The sequence below is a fragment of the Myiozetetes cayanensis genome, unplaced genomic scaffold, assembly GCF_022539395.1.
Source record: "Myiozetetes cayanensis isolate MyiCay16 unplaced genomic scaffold, myiCay2020 scf1, whole genome shotgun sequence".
In the NCBI taxonomy this organism is placed as follows: domain Eukaryota; kingdom Metazoa; phylum Chordata; class Aves; order Passeriformes; family Tyrannidae; genus Myiozetetes; species Myiozetetes cayanensis.
This window is the reverse complement of record NW_026086604.1, coordinates 88,341,010-88,356,224: the sequence shown is the minus strand read 5'-3', so window position 1 is coordinate 88,356,224 and position 15,215 is coordinate 88,341,010. Positions and strand designations below refer to the sequence as shown.

The 15,215-nt window shown below is 43.0% G+C and overlaps 1 protein-coding gene across 23 annotated transcripts in view; it reads right to left on the bottom strand.

The window, feature by feature from the left end:
- ATXN1 (ataxin 1) overlaps window positions 1-15,215 on the bottom strand; it is a 222,030-nt gene that overhangs the window by 141,678 nt on the left and 65,137 nt on the right. Inside the window, exon 5 of one of the 23 annotated variants that reach the window (XM_050309363.1) lies at window positions 3,106-3,246. The exons of the other annotated variants lie outside the window; for them this stretch is intronic. The gene's annotated coding sequence lies outside the window, so the exon portion shown is untranslated. The remainder of the gene's footprint in view (window positions 1-3,105; window positions 3,247-15,215) is intronic. 23 annotated transcript variants of the gene reach the window in all.

Sequence of the window (15,215 nt, the reverse complement as noted above, 5' to 3'; positions counted from 1 at the left end):
TAGAAGGTCTGCAAAGAGTTGTGTGCTCTGCACCAGTCTGGAGTGTTGGGCACCTGCTGTTTCCACTGCAGCTACGAAAAGCAGACCACTGCCTCACTCAGGATTGAGCCTTCTGGGTCACAGACCATCATACTCCCTGCAGCACCCAGCACAAGACATGCATCAGTTGTCAACCACAGGTGCTTCCAAGCCCTTTCATCACCACCATTGCATGCAGACACCCACACCCCATGCACGTGATGGGGAAATGACCATAGAGACATTGGGAAAACATCATGATGTCACTCTGACCCTGACACAAAGGTCAAACACAGCAGCAATGCAGAACCATTGTTTTAGTAATACAATGCTTAGAAAGTCTACAGAAAATACAAATTTAATCACCTAATGAAACAAAACTCAAGTAATCTTCCCTCTCCAAACACTCTGAAGGAGCACTACGTACCCTCAGCCACTTACATGAAAGAAGTTCTCTATGAATTTACTTCCCAGATCTTGTAAAATATTCCTGAAAGTTTTTCAAGCTTCATGGGAACACCTGAATGCACACATAAAACTGCCCATCTAACAAGCCTGGTTCTTCTCTCACTGAAATCAGGTGGCCTGAATTTGAACAGTAGACCTGGGCCTTTTCCACTGCTATGTTCCTTATCAGAGCTCTATAAAATGTCACATCTTTATTTTATTAGTGAAAGACGTATTTTATAAATTAACAATAAAAGCATTCTTGTATGTGAGCTTTCTAGCCCCTGTTGAGACTCTGAATTCTTGAAGGTCAAATAGAGCAGTCAATAGGAAGAGAGGGAAGAAAATGTTCTGCAGTATCCTTTTAAAGAGACTCCACAGCAAAGAGACAATACATAGCTGATTTGTTACATGGCACAAATGCTAAGACCACAGGTAAATGAATCTGGCCATGAAAAAAGCAACAGCTCGTCCAGTACCGTATCTACGTTAGTTAACTCCCTTTGTGATTCACGTCCAAGACTTTGCATTGTTCTATTTCCGCCTATTCCTCTGCTCTAGATTCCCTTTGTGACACTTTTATCAATGGAAAATCGAGGGAGGGATTTCCAGCTGGGAGCTCAACAAAAAAACAGGAGGTTCAGTCTGATTTTCTCACTTGCACTGCAAGAACCATTTTAGCACCGGTAATAAAAGCAAAACTACACAAAGAAAAAAAAAAAGACATGACCTGAAATTATTTTACCATCATAAATGCTGCATCGCTCTTTATTCTCCAGTATGGTTAGTGTCGCACATCAGCACAATAATTTGCTAACTTAAACAGAGCTCCTTGCAAATAACAAATTTATATTAAGGGCCAATGTCAGCCAGCATTCCAGGGAAATGCTAAGAAAAAGTTAACAGTGCCAATGGTCAGATCTACTCTTTGTTATGCCCTTACAATTCTGACAGACTTACAGCCGCAGTGTCACCATTTAAAAAGAAATAAAATAGCCTGATTGTCTCCCCTGCGAGTGGTGGGGAAAATACACACAAACAACAATGGAAGGTAACCAGCACGATGGGAGCCTTGCAAAATGGGTTTTGCACTGGGACATCTACGTGGCTACACCTGGGAGTGTCACCACAGCTGCCACGGTGTAGGTACAACCGCAGCCAGTTTGCCGCTTGCTTTAGTTGTAACCTGAGGAGGTGGTTTTGAAAATGAGATCTTTTACACTAAGGGGATTTCCAAGATAATTTTCAATTGATAGATGTGGTCTCATTTAAGAACAGAAAAGACTAATAATAATCGTGCTTTGAAACATTATGGCAATACAGACCATTCATCTTAGGAGACACCTCACATAGTAACAACAGAGTAACAACTGCCATATATATTCTCAGCTCCAAATCTAGACACCAGCACATGAGCAGGCCATATTAATTAGATCCATCAAGAAAATCTCCATATCATTTCTGATCACTGTCTAGGGTCTGATCTTTCATGGTGGCCAATCTCTAAGAAAGACATTACAAAAACAAAACAAAAAAAAAAAAGAAAACAACAAAAAACCCACAACACTAAAAAACCCAAAGGAAAATCACCACACTCACAATTCAGACTTAATATTATTACAAGCCAAAATATAAAGTGGGAGAAGAAATCACTTCCTGTCCCTACAGGTAAGATAAGGTTGGAGTTCTATAGCACTAAACTGGAGAATAATTAACACAAGACCAACAAGTTAAACAGCCTAACGGGGTCTTTTTAATTTATTAAATATATTTTGCTTTAATCACATTAATTTTTCAGAAATGAACAATAATCTTTGTGGTTTAAAATTACTTTGTATTCATTTTTTAATGGAGAGTATTTTTATTCATCTAATACATTATCCTTTCAAGAAAATTATCATACTTGACTACAAGTACTTAATGAAGCCCTAATTAATACTCCTATTTCTCCCCATTTAAAACTCCTTTGAGAAATGAGGTCAGAAACCTGGTTTAACACACAAGACACTTCTCAGAGGCTAAAAGGGAAGGGACACAAAAGACACTTGACACCCTTCTCCATGGAGGACATCCCCTTCAAACACTCAAGTCCAACACGACAGCGATCCCTGTGGCTGAGCCAGCAGCTGATGCTAAGCCCCCTGAACAGCAGCCATGGGGGCTCACTGACCCAGCAGCACATCCCTCTTCTCCACACTTCATGAATGACAAGAAGTAGTTCTCCCAGCTTTTTGTTTTAGCAGGGTGAATTTTATTTTTCCCCACTCCTGTTAGCTGCTTGCAGCAGGCAACCTGCCCACCTCTCCCTGGGAACACAGCTGAAGGGCTTGTCCTACTACAGCACGCTCCTGAAGCCACTTATTCCCCACTGCGCTTCTGACAAGCGAGCGTTGTAACACAACGACAGGCAGCTCCACCTCCCTTCGCGCAGAATCCCTGGCTGAGCCCTGGCACCCTGCCAGAGGCTTCAGCAGTTGCTGCGTCTCACCAGGGGCGCGGTAGGCAAACGCGAATTACGGAACACCTCCCAGAGCAGAAGCGGCCGTTTAGGACTCGAGGAACCGGTGCAGGGTTAAAGGGCAAAAGCGCAGACCAAACGCAAGAGCTTCTGAAGCTCTCCGGAAACGTGCAGACGCTCACCCATGAACTTCACTTTTGGGTTTGTGCTCCGCGTTGTGTTTAATTGCAATTATCTACGAGCGGCTCCACGACGGGAGGAGGGGAGGAGAAGAAGGCTTCCTTTTGGCACAGCTTGTTCAGAGTTCAAAGGACACATATGGCCTGCAAACACAGTGCAGGAATAATGTAAAATTAAAGGAGGGATGAGAGGAAAATGAGAACACAGCAGGGACAAGCAGTGTTCTGGATCTGCTTGACTGGAATTTTAAATAAAGGAACAGGAGGGGAAAAAATAAAAATCAATAAAAACCCCACACTTGTTTTAATTCCACATCTGAACAGAAGGAGGGATCACAGGAGGGTCTGCCATTTGAAGGGAAGACCTCTGGGAAGCAGGACCTGAGCACTCCTGCTGGGGGCAGAGACCCCAACCCTGCTGCCTTGGCTAGGCAGCAGGACCCAGAGGACTACCCAGAAAGCAGGACTCAGGAAGCTGCCAGAGGTACAAGGGCTTTGGGAAATCTACCACCAACACCTCCAAAGAGACAGGAAGGGTTTATTTCAAAATAAACATATGTATGGTATCAAACCTGCAGGGAGGGACAGCATGTCTACCCACAGAGGAAAGCAAGAACAAACCAAAAGGTGTCCGAATAGCACAGGTCCTGATTTCCCTTGCAGTACTCATCTTGCCATGAAAAGAGAGCCACATAAAAGTCAGCAACCTGCTAGACGGTGCCCGTGCCCATAGCAAATCCTGACACCTGCTTGTGGCCTTGTCATTTGTTAGGGCAGAAACCAAAGCCTGCTCTTCCAGCTGCAGGACATGTCATGCGCAAAAATAAATAAATAAATACACAAAACAAAAAAAAAAAAACCATCCACAACAATACTCAGTTGTAATTTCTACATAATTATTGCACAACAACCACCCATAATGAGAGAATGAATTTATAACCACACACAAGCTATATTTACCAGTGGACTGGTTACAAAGCAAAACAGCAGGAAACCACATGTGTCTTCATATTAGCTCCTCAGCAGTGGTGCAGAGCAGAGCTGTTGGTGCAGCAGTGCAAGCTGGGCAGGTGAAACCCAGGTATACCCCCCAGAGAGGAGCACAGTCCCATGGGGATGGAAGCTGGAGCAAGCAAGACACAAAGATGCCACCAGATATTCAAGTGAAGCTATGTAGAGGTGGGGCTAGAAAGACCTGCTTGGCTTCAGGGTTTAGCAGTTGGCCACGCAAACAAAACGTGAAGGGAGTGTTGCCTCCAAACTCTCCCAGCTTCCAGAAATTTCAATTCCTAGAGGGAATTAAAAAAAAAAACACCAAAACCAAACCAAAACAAAAAAAACACAATACAGAAAAAAACCACCACAAAATCAGAAAACTGCCCCACAACTGGAAGTGCAGCTCCCCAGGCAGTCAGGACCCAGGAGGCAAACTGTCCCGGTCCCTTGAAATGAACAGTCACTCCCAGAGAGCACTTTGTGCTCTTCTCCCATCAGCTGTTAACAGTTTAACCCCACTGCAAAATCGGCACAATTCAACCCAAACTGGCACAGTAGGACTGTGACTCAAGAGGAGGCCAGGTGAGGTCAACTAGCTGAACCTCAGCTGGCAACTTTCAATCACTGGGAAGAGTTGATTTGGGTCTACCAGCCACCAAGCATCGCTGAACTCAGGGGGCTTTCACACCTTTCAACACTGCTTTTCAGGCAAATTTGGCTAAAACTACCTCACAACTTCAGAAGTTACTGGAAGTGCTGCTGGGCCAATACACTTAGGGTAAGACAAGCAGCACACTCACGAGAGCCCCATTTCTTCAGGCTGACTTCATAGAAGCAGGCAGCATCCCTGCTGTCAGCAGTACTCTTGACCACCTTGCCCCAGCTGCTCATCCTCACTTTCTCCTGTGCCAGTACAAACCCTCATGCTTTCCAAGCCAGTGTGAGAATGATGGCAAGCTAGATCCAGGAACAGATCCTGCTGAAAACACCCTTTTTTTTTTTTTTTACGGGATTATTTTTGACTTGGATCCTTTCCCAGACCTGGCTCAGAGCATGACTACACAACACTTATGTCAGCACAAGGAAGCCATCTAATGAGCACCCATGGGGGGGGCAGGATCACTGCCATCACTATCCTGGCCACCTTAATGAGCTTGTAAAACAACAGCCTACAGACAGCAGGTTAGAAAGTCACAGAGCTTCAGTAAATCAAAGATGGCAGATTAAAAAAAAAAAAAAAAAAAAAAAAAAAACACATACACACAGGTTATCAAGTCACTGCCATGTCAAGTTGCCAAAACACGGCAAAAGCACAGGGCCTTCTACCTTCCACAGGAAAAGCAACTCTGAATTCAGCTCCACCATACAGTTGGCTCCTGACAAACACCCAGGGAAAATCTTGCTCTTCACTACTTCCTAGGAAGGATATGCAGAAAAAAACCCCACACCTTGCAAACCACTGGTATTCAAAATGCCCTATTCTCTTATCTTTTTGGCTGGGCATGCTCTCCCTGCCCTGCTCTGTCCCTGGAAAGACAACAAACAGCCCAGCCCCCAACTCCAGGTGGAAGCATAAGAGCAAAAGGGAGAGGAAGGTGAACAGGGAAAACAACTCTTCTTCCCCATGAACTACAGGTGCAAACCCCTCAAAACAGAGAGTGCAACCTTAAATACATGCTAAAATGGAGACAGAAATCCATGATAACTGCTTCTGGTATTTATGCTGACCAATGCACTATTATTGCTGTGGTGGCAATCAGAGAATCTGTCACAAAAAGAAAGGATGTGTCGGGTTTGCTATCGATCCTTGTAATTCCTGTCTGAGTACAACCATACCACCTTGAAATGTAGCCCAAAAGGGCACTGTTATTCCGGAATTGAGCTGCTTTTGGAAGATGAGTCAAAAGCAGTTCCATGTACTTAAATCTCTTCTTGAGGTTGCTGACAATTTTTCTTGGTTTTACAGCCTTATTTTCTGATCCTTAATGTATCTTCTTTCCCCTATTGCTGAAAGAGCCACACGAATAAAGGGAAATCTGGCTTTCTCAGGAAATCACACAACTGACTATACACAGAGGGCTGTCAGATATGTACAAAGTAAACTAGCTGAAAAAATATGATTTTTTCCTCTCTAATATCCTTCATTTTTAGTCACTGTTGGTGTTACATCTAATAACAGTAAGTGGAACAATTTCACACAATGCTTTCCATATTGAGACAGCTATTCTACATCCCCTTGTGCAGTAGACAGTTTCTATAGTTTGCTTTGTATTATGGCAACAGAGTTAGGCACCTCAAATTAAGCCTGACCATGTCTGTAGGCAGACCAAGTGCTTCTCCTCAGTGAAGTTTGGACCTTGCCAGTGCCTGGGAGGCAGAAGCACAGGATGGTCCACCCCTTGCCTCTCAACACCAGCAGCCAACAGCATGAGCAATGCATGGGGCCACCTCCTGCCCCAAACAAAACCTTGGTTTGGGACAGCATACATGCAGCAGAGCTTGCAGACACTACAAGGGCTGAGTTCGTGTTTGCAAAGCCTTGGAAAAATGCTAGATAACAAGTAAGTGCATATTGCTGTTAGCGCAAGGCTCATGCAGATATGCAGAGGCCTTGGTTGACAGCACTGCTCCCCCCAAAAATTGCTCATCAATGGATAAATTGCTTAAAAAAACCCTGTGAAACACACCCAAGTCACACCATATCCAAACTAAACAAAGGGACAAAAAATTAATGCATCCTGAGCATTCACTGTATTTTATGTTCTTTTTGTAACTGATTGAAATTCCTGTGATGTCAATAATGTATACAATTACAAGTAAACTCAGAGTACACAGGAAGATGCATATGGAGCATAAGGTCAATCCATACCATCAGACACATCACACATGGAAGATAACATAACTCAGTGGATTAAGTCTTATTCAGTACAATATTATGTTATAATCATCATATTATTGGATACAAAACTGGGCCCAAATATACATAGGAAAACACATATTCCAAACATGGCTAGAACAACACTACCAAACAAAATATATGATCCTAATTCAAGTGTTATGACAAATTGTCCATTGTAGCTGGAAAACAGAGAAACACATCCCTGAAAAAGGACCCAGAAACTGTTACATGTTCGTGTTTAGTATGCATTATAGCATATTCATAAAACTGGGATTTCTGAAGGTAGGAAAAAATATGACAAAACGGGTTAATGAGTTAAATGTGAACAATAAAGAAAAATCAAAGATATAAAACAGAAGATATATGAGCTAAGAAATACGAAAATATTTTGTGTGCACATTTGTGTGAAATTAAATACAATTTCTGGTATCTTGGATCACACCTGTCTATGTTTTCCGAGCCTCAGTTTCAGAAGTTTACTTTTTTTTCTGCATGGTTTCAGAAGGACTACAGTCTCTTCAGCAGTGAAGTTCTGTCCTCCAATCCACATAACATGTTCCCACTGACTCCAACCAGCTTAAGGTTAACTATAAATACAATGGAAAATCTGAGGTAGCTTGTTGCTTAATTTTTCCATTTTTTCCAATGTGCTATTAGGCTATTCGTAATGAGTATAAAATGAGTATTTGAATTAACAGTTAGGACGAGCAAAGGCTCTAATATTTTACAAACTATTTGATGCAAAACAGTATATATATGTTCTAGGTCTCTGTTTTTCAGACTTTTATTGCCAAATTCTGAATTCTTTTCGTTCCATTATCACTTTCAAAGGTTTATTAACATAAAGCAGAGCCCTGCTAATTTGCAGTAATGTTTAGGATACCTACTATAAATTTATGGAAGAAATCAATAAATTAATCTATCAACAAAAAGGAACAGAAAAGTAACAAAACACATTCTGTTTTATTACTGTGGCAATTCTAAATGGTGTTTTAATTATTCATATAAATATCTCTAATGCATCAGTAAACGTGATGTATCACATATCTATTATTATTGTTGTTGTTATTATTATCATTATTGTTACTATTGGGTCCCGGTTCAGGAACATGGTTCCTTTCAGGAATTCAAACAAGGCATCTGAATACTTATTTTGTATTTGATTCTTACCTAGTCAGATGCTGCCTTGCTTTGGATCCAGAGCACCACAAGATTACTCACTCCACAGCGCTCTGCTGAGAGCAGAGCCATAGATAAAGTCATGTAATGTCCCACAGCCTTGTAACAGACCACACAACACAACCACAGGGCAGAAGCACCTCTCCATCGCTCCCACCTTAGCTCCAACAAGCAGTTACCAGGACTGCAGCTTGAAAGAGGAGGCAACCAATATCCTATACCTTGACATCCCACATAGAAAATGAGCATAAAATAACGAGTTAGTGAATATCTTTGGGAAGAGAAGTCAGGGTCTGCATTGCCAAGCTCCTCCTCCCTTTTCCTCGACATGTGAAACTCTGTGCATCTTCTGTGCACAAGCACCCCAGGTGATGCCATTCTCACTCATTCACAGCCACGTTCACTCTGCCCACCCCGTAGCTACGTAGGTTCAAGTAGTAACTAACATTCTTGTCCCAGGAGAGAGCCCAACAGCACAAAGAAAGCTACGAAACCCATGAATGTAATTCCGCATAGAGGTAGAGTTTTTCAAATGATGACGATGAGCTTCAAAGGAGAGACTTTAGTGCACAGAGCCCCACAAATACAGACCCTTTTTATGTCAGCAGGGCACATAAAGGGTTGACTAACCTCTACTGCTTATATTATGTATTAATCTCAACCCTCCCTTATTTAGCAGTTTCCTCTGTAAATCGGTAATCTGTAAACTGCTGTCCACATCCCAGTCTTTGTTCTGGCTCCCTACAGTGCTCCGTGTCTGGATGGGCTTCACATTCACTCCAAATTTATTGCTCTCCTGGTCTCCAAAGCTTGTGAAGCAGGTTTTCACTCAGCTCCCCTCACCTTCCAGGTCAGGAAGCAGCACATGGAAGCTGGAAGGAAGAGCTCATGAGCACCAGCCACCAGGAGAGCAGGGCTTTGCAACTGAAACCCAAGGTGGAAATGCACGCTGTATCTTATTTAGTTCAAAGCCAAAATGTTTCTGTCTAGGATGTCTGTTTGTATCTCAAGTCACAAAGAAGCCATTAGTACCAATAATGTGTCATTACGGGGGCGTCAGCAGAGACTCCACAGCTAAGGTTAATTTGAGATGCATAATTTAAAGCAGAACTAAAATCCCTCCATTTCACACTTTAATGACTGAATTCAAATCATTCTTCACATTTGACACAGCAGCTCTTAAGGGGACACTTGAATCTCTTTTTTTTTAATTTCCCTTTTTTGGAGGGGCCAATTTTAAGTAAAATACAAGTTACCTACTGCAGAAAAAAATATACAGACCCTCCATTTACAACCACTTTAACCTCCGTTCCCCCTCACATTTCTTTTCTGCAGCTTCATAAGGCTTCCTACTTCACACATTCATTCTGACACATGAGAATATGCGTGATACAGGCCACTTCCACAAGTTAAAACAAAACCAAACCCGCTCAGAGTTAAAATTTCACTCATCATAACCCCAGTGACTTTGCCAAGAACAGCTGACAACACTGCTTATCATAAACATACCACATCACTTAGGTAACAGTAGTACCCACACAATTCTCTGTGCCTTAGTATTTCTTGGTATTTCTACTCTCAACATCCTGCTAAAATACGTTAAATACATAAACCTTGCTTTTCACACAGAAAACTGAGGCAAAGACAGAAGGATGCTGTGGTTCAACAAGTGTTTCAAGATGGTCCAAGTCTCCCAAATCCACTGATAATTTGTTTTGTCAGGCAACTTCCCTGAGAACAGCTGATAAAACACAGAAATAATTAAGCAAAAATTCATCACAACATAACGAAGCAGCATGATAGTGAGATCTCCATGCTGCTGAAGCAAAGATGCTATCAAACATCCCCTGCCTGTTACTGTGGATTCTTCAGTAAAGCTCACATAATGCTACAAAAATGCATAGAAATGTTTAATGATTTTTGTCAGCTGACACAACTAGATTTTGTTCTGAACTTTCAAGAAATCAAAGTTCAAGCGCACAGACATTCTTTGGAGAGCTGCCCTCAATGCTAAAAATGGCAATGGAATTGCAAAAGGGGGGAAGGGAAGAAAATTCCAAGAAATCTTTGACTCATCCATTGTAATTCATCAGGTTTTTGGAGCAGGGAATGGAATGCCGTCAAGCTAAAACTGACAGAGCTATTTTCTGATCTCTAAGTGATGTCAATACTTCACAAAGCCACAAGTGCTGGGAAAATTTTTCACTGCAAAATTCTAAGAATGACTCTTAAATTTTGTTAGGTTGGGTGGGGAGGGGGGGAACCCAGAGTTAAAAGAGGCAATTGAAATTAAACTCCTACGTAGGTGTGCTTTTGAATACTGAGAGCATTAGGCTTCGCAGCTTTGCGCTATCTGTGACTCAGACTTGCTGCCACAGGTGTCAAGAGACAGGGGACATAATTGGAACTCTGCAGAAACCTGCTGCTTTGTGATTACTTTTTTTAACTATATATTTAAAATATCACCCTCAAAGACAGACAAAAAGCAGGTTCTTCCACTCAGTACAGACCTGAATCTTTTCAGTCGACAGATTTTACTGTCCAGTCAACTTTCATGTAGTGAAGCTGACTTTTCTGCTGTTTAATTCTTAAGGTTTTCAGAACAACACGATGTCAACCAAGTCTAACAGGCAAAATGGCTTCAAGAAAGTTCTGAGAATAACATATCTACTCTGGCATGCCAACACACTATTTTTAATTGCAGCTCATTAAAGATGTAATAGAAGAAAAATTATATTCACTTCCAGCACTATTCCATCAATGTAGTAAGATAATCGTGCTGCTGTATTGTACATAAAGCAATATTTATGAGTAGTGGTTTAGGTAATTTAATGGAAAGGCAGAAAGCAATGATTCATTCCTTGTTCTATCTGTTGCTGAAACATGACTTTTGCCAAGTGCAGGGCCCAAGCGGGCACACAGAAAGTGTGTAATGCTAGTAAAACAGAGACCTGGAAAATGAAGAGACAAGTCAGTCAAAATGCCAAATCAAAAAGAAAAAAATCTGGACTGCAGATAAGAAGTACTTTACAGAGCAGCATACAAATGCAGGCCTCTGAGGTAATTTAAAACAAATGTAGATTGAAACTGAAGTCGTTTAGTGAGTCAGCATAGTAAAAGGACACCAAAATTACAGCCGAGAAAAGTGCAATACTTTGTGTATAACACTCTGTATTTTATTCCAAATTTACCAGAAAAAAATTAATTGTCTTCTTTTTGTTGAACCTCTTTCATTTCCTTTGCACTCAACTTCTATCTTCCAGAAACAAACTGCATGCAGGCTGACTAGTGAACTCTGATGTCTAGGACCTGAATTTTCCTTTCACAGAAGTTTCATCTCTAGACCACGAAACATTAATAAACAATCACTGGCATGAACACTACTGACTTCCAAGTTATGATTGCTTTCCTCTGGAATTTTTTTTTTTTTTTTTTTACATTAATAGTTAAAACCAAAACTGCAGAGAATCATTACAGGCTCTGCCTTCCACATTCTGCCATCTCAGAGGTTTCGGTCACCTACAGCTCTGAGCAGACCACGACTTCAGTGCTAAATATGCTCAACATCAGTCAAAGAAAGGTTTAGCCTGGTATCTGCCTTAAACATTTCTAAAACCGTAACTGTTTTTAAACTTACAAAGCAATTTTCATCTCATTCTTGCCTCATACTTTCACAAAAACGTAATTCTGTGAAAGCCACAACAATTGCTTGTGCAACAGAGACTGCTACTCTCTGAAGTGCTTTCTGAGATAGACTTGTACGGACAGACGTGGGTAGAAATGAATACTCCAAAAATATCCACAATAGATAATGAGCAGCGTCTAGAAACAAAACAGAAAAAAAAAAAATGTACTGCAAATGCAGCCCAAATTGGAATGAATGCCTACAGTAGCACCAGTACAGGAAGAGCAGAATGTTATTGTACATTACTGGCATGCAGCCCGTAATTACAAAAAATACTGCAGTATTCCACGGTAACAGCATAAAATATTATCATTTCAAACAAGCAGCTGCAGCACCCTGCCCCACAGCAACCACGCCGCAGAGAGCCAGGGGAGGAGAGGGCAGCCAGCTGCCAAAGGATCCCCAGTGCAGGGGGTGAGCAGGCCACAGGGCTGGTGGCCTCGGGACAGCTTCTCCTCACACTCATGGCTTCACTCCATCAGGGCACAAAGGGCTACTGCTCGGCAGCAAAGGGCTCCCACGTGGGCTCCAGCTGCCGAGCCCTCTCACAGAGGGGAAGCGTGATGCTCACTCTGCATTCTACCTCTTGCTGTAGTGTGCTCTCTGCCAAATTTGCATTTTCACATTGTCTTGGATTCAATAAAACCTTCCACCATACCTGCTCCCCTGTGCTAACCCCTGTGTTACCCAGCCCCCTCTAACACTCAGCCAGGAGGTTTTAGCAGTGGAGTAGCAAGAGGCTCTCAAAGCATGGGTTGGCATACGCTGCCATTATGATGGCTATCATTCGCCTCCCCAGATGGCGAGCAGTTGCTCCACCACATATCAGCAAAATGGGAGACAACGTGCCCACAACTTTATCAGCCATGCTCTTCTCAACTGCTCTACTCAAGGACTGCCAGCGCAGATTGCAGTCCCACCATGGCAAACAGAAAAACCCAAAAAGCTACAGTTAAGTCCGTCTGCTCACTGGCATGCACTGCACACAAATGAATAGTCCTAGCTCGGCCTTTGTAGAAATACAATCTATCACATTTAGTCTCTACATGGATCATAAAAAAAGACCATCTAAGAATCATAGAACAGAATCAAAGAATCAATCAGGTTGGAAAAGACCTCTGAGATCATCAAGTCCAACCCTTGATCCAACACCACCATGGTTACTAAACCATGGCACTAAGTGCCACATCCAGTCTCATTTTAAAAACCTCCAGGGACATGAATCCATCCACCTCCCTGGGCAGCCCATTCCAGTGCCTGATTACCCTCTCTGTAAAGAATTTCTTCCTAATATCTATCCTAAACCTCCCCTGGCAGAGCTTAAGACCTCTTGTCCTACTGCTGGTTGCTTGGGAGAAGAGACCAACCCCTCCTGGCTACAACCTCCTTTCAGGTAGTTGTGGAGAGATGAGGTCACCCCTGAGCCTCCTCTTCTCCAGGCTAAATGACCCCAGCCCCCTCAGCTTCTCCTCATAGGACTTGTGCTCAAGTCCCTTCACCAGCCTCGTTGCTCTCCTCTGGACCTGCTCCAGCACCTCAATATCCTTCCTGAACTGAGGGGCCCAGAACTGGACACAGCACTCCAGGTGTGGCCTCACCAGCACTGAGTACAGGGGAAGGATCACTTCCCTGCTCCTGCTGGCCACACTGTTCCTGATCCAGGCCAGGATGCCATTGGCCTTCTGGGCCACCTGGGCACACTGCTGGCTCATGTTCAGCTTCCTGTCAATCCAGACTCCCAGGTCCTTTTCCACCTGGCTGCTCTCCAGCCACTCTGTCCCCAAACTGTAGCGCTGCAGAGGGTTGTTGTGGCCAAAGTGCAGGACCCGGCACTTGGCCTTGTTGAACCTCATCCCATTGGAATCAGCCCATCTCTCCAGCTTGTCCAGGTCCCTCTGATGAGCCCTCCTGCCTTCCAGCAGATCAACACTCCCCCTAGCTTGGTGTCATCTGCAAATTTGCTAATGGTACACTCAATCCCCTCATCCCGATCACCAATAAAGATATTAAACAGAACTGGACCCAACACTGATCCCTGGGGGACACTACTGGTGACCAGCCACCAACTGGATGTAGCACCACTCACCAGCACTCTCTGGGCCCAGCCCTCCATCCAGTTCTTAACCCAGCACAGAGTGCCCCTGCCCAAACCTTGGGCTGCCAGCTTTTCAAGAGTATGCTGTATGTGATGATGCCAAAGGCTTTGCTGAAGTTCAGGTAGACCACATCTACAGCCTTCCCCTCATCCACCAGGTGGGTCACCTGGTCATAAAAAGAGATCAGGTTGGTCAGACAGGACCTGCCCTTCCTAAACCTGTGCTGGCTGGCTCTGATCCCTTGTCCATCCTGTAGGTGCTGTGTGATTACACTCAGGATGATCTGCTCCATAACCTTGCCAGGTACCAAGGTCACGCTGACAGGTTTGTAGTTTCCCGGGTCCTCCTTACAGCCCTTTTTGTGGATCAGCATGACATTCTCCAACTTCCAATGGAAAATGATGTGGTGTTTTGATTTAGTATGTGAATAATGTTGATAATACAGTGACACTTTTAGTTGTTGCTCAGTAGCTAAGGACTTACCCTAAGTCAAGGACTTTCCAGTTTCCCATGGTTTGCTAGCAAGGAGGTGCACAAGAAGCTGGGATGGAGCATGGTCAGGACAAGCTGAACCAAACTGACCAAAGGGATATTCCATGCACTAGAACATTCTGCTCAATATATAAACTGAGGGAGTTGCCCAGGAGGGGCTGATCACTTGGGTACTGGTCAGCAGGTAGTGAGCAACTATGTTGGGCACCACTTGTTTTTCTTGGATTTTATTTCTCTTTTGGTTATTTCCCTTTTTGTTACAGCAGCATCATTATTATTATTACTATTATTATTACATGTATTAAACACTTCTTATCTCAACACATGGGTTTTACCTACTTTTTCTAATTCTCTGCCCCATTCCACTGCAGGGGTGCAGGGAGCAACAACACTCATGCTTCCTATACAGGCTGCAAACAGTACAGATTATCCAGAGAAAACTGCAAAGCCTGAGCTTTGCCTCAGCTACGAGTGCTGCCTCAGGTACTCGGTCTATCCCCATAGACCAAGAACTCTGAAGTTCAGTTTGAAATACACAAACACTGTTGGGACAGTACCTTTTAGACATATTCAAATCATGATGAAAACTATTTCTCATGCTGCCAAACAGAGATATGCTGTTTTTAGGAGGGAGCAAATTACCTGCCATACCTAAATACTTTCCAGTTCACCCGCACTTTTCATCTTTCCCACACCAGATTTTCTCTGCCAAACACACAGGAGACTGTAGTATATATAGGCAATATATATGCAATAAACTGCAGTA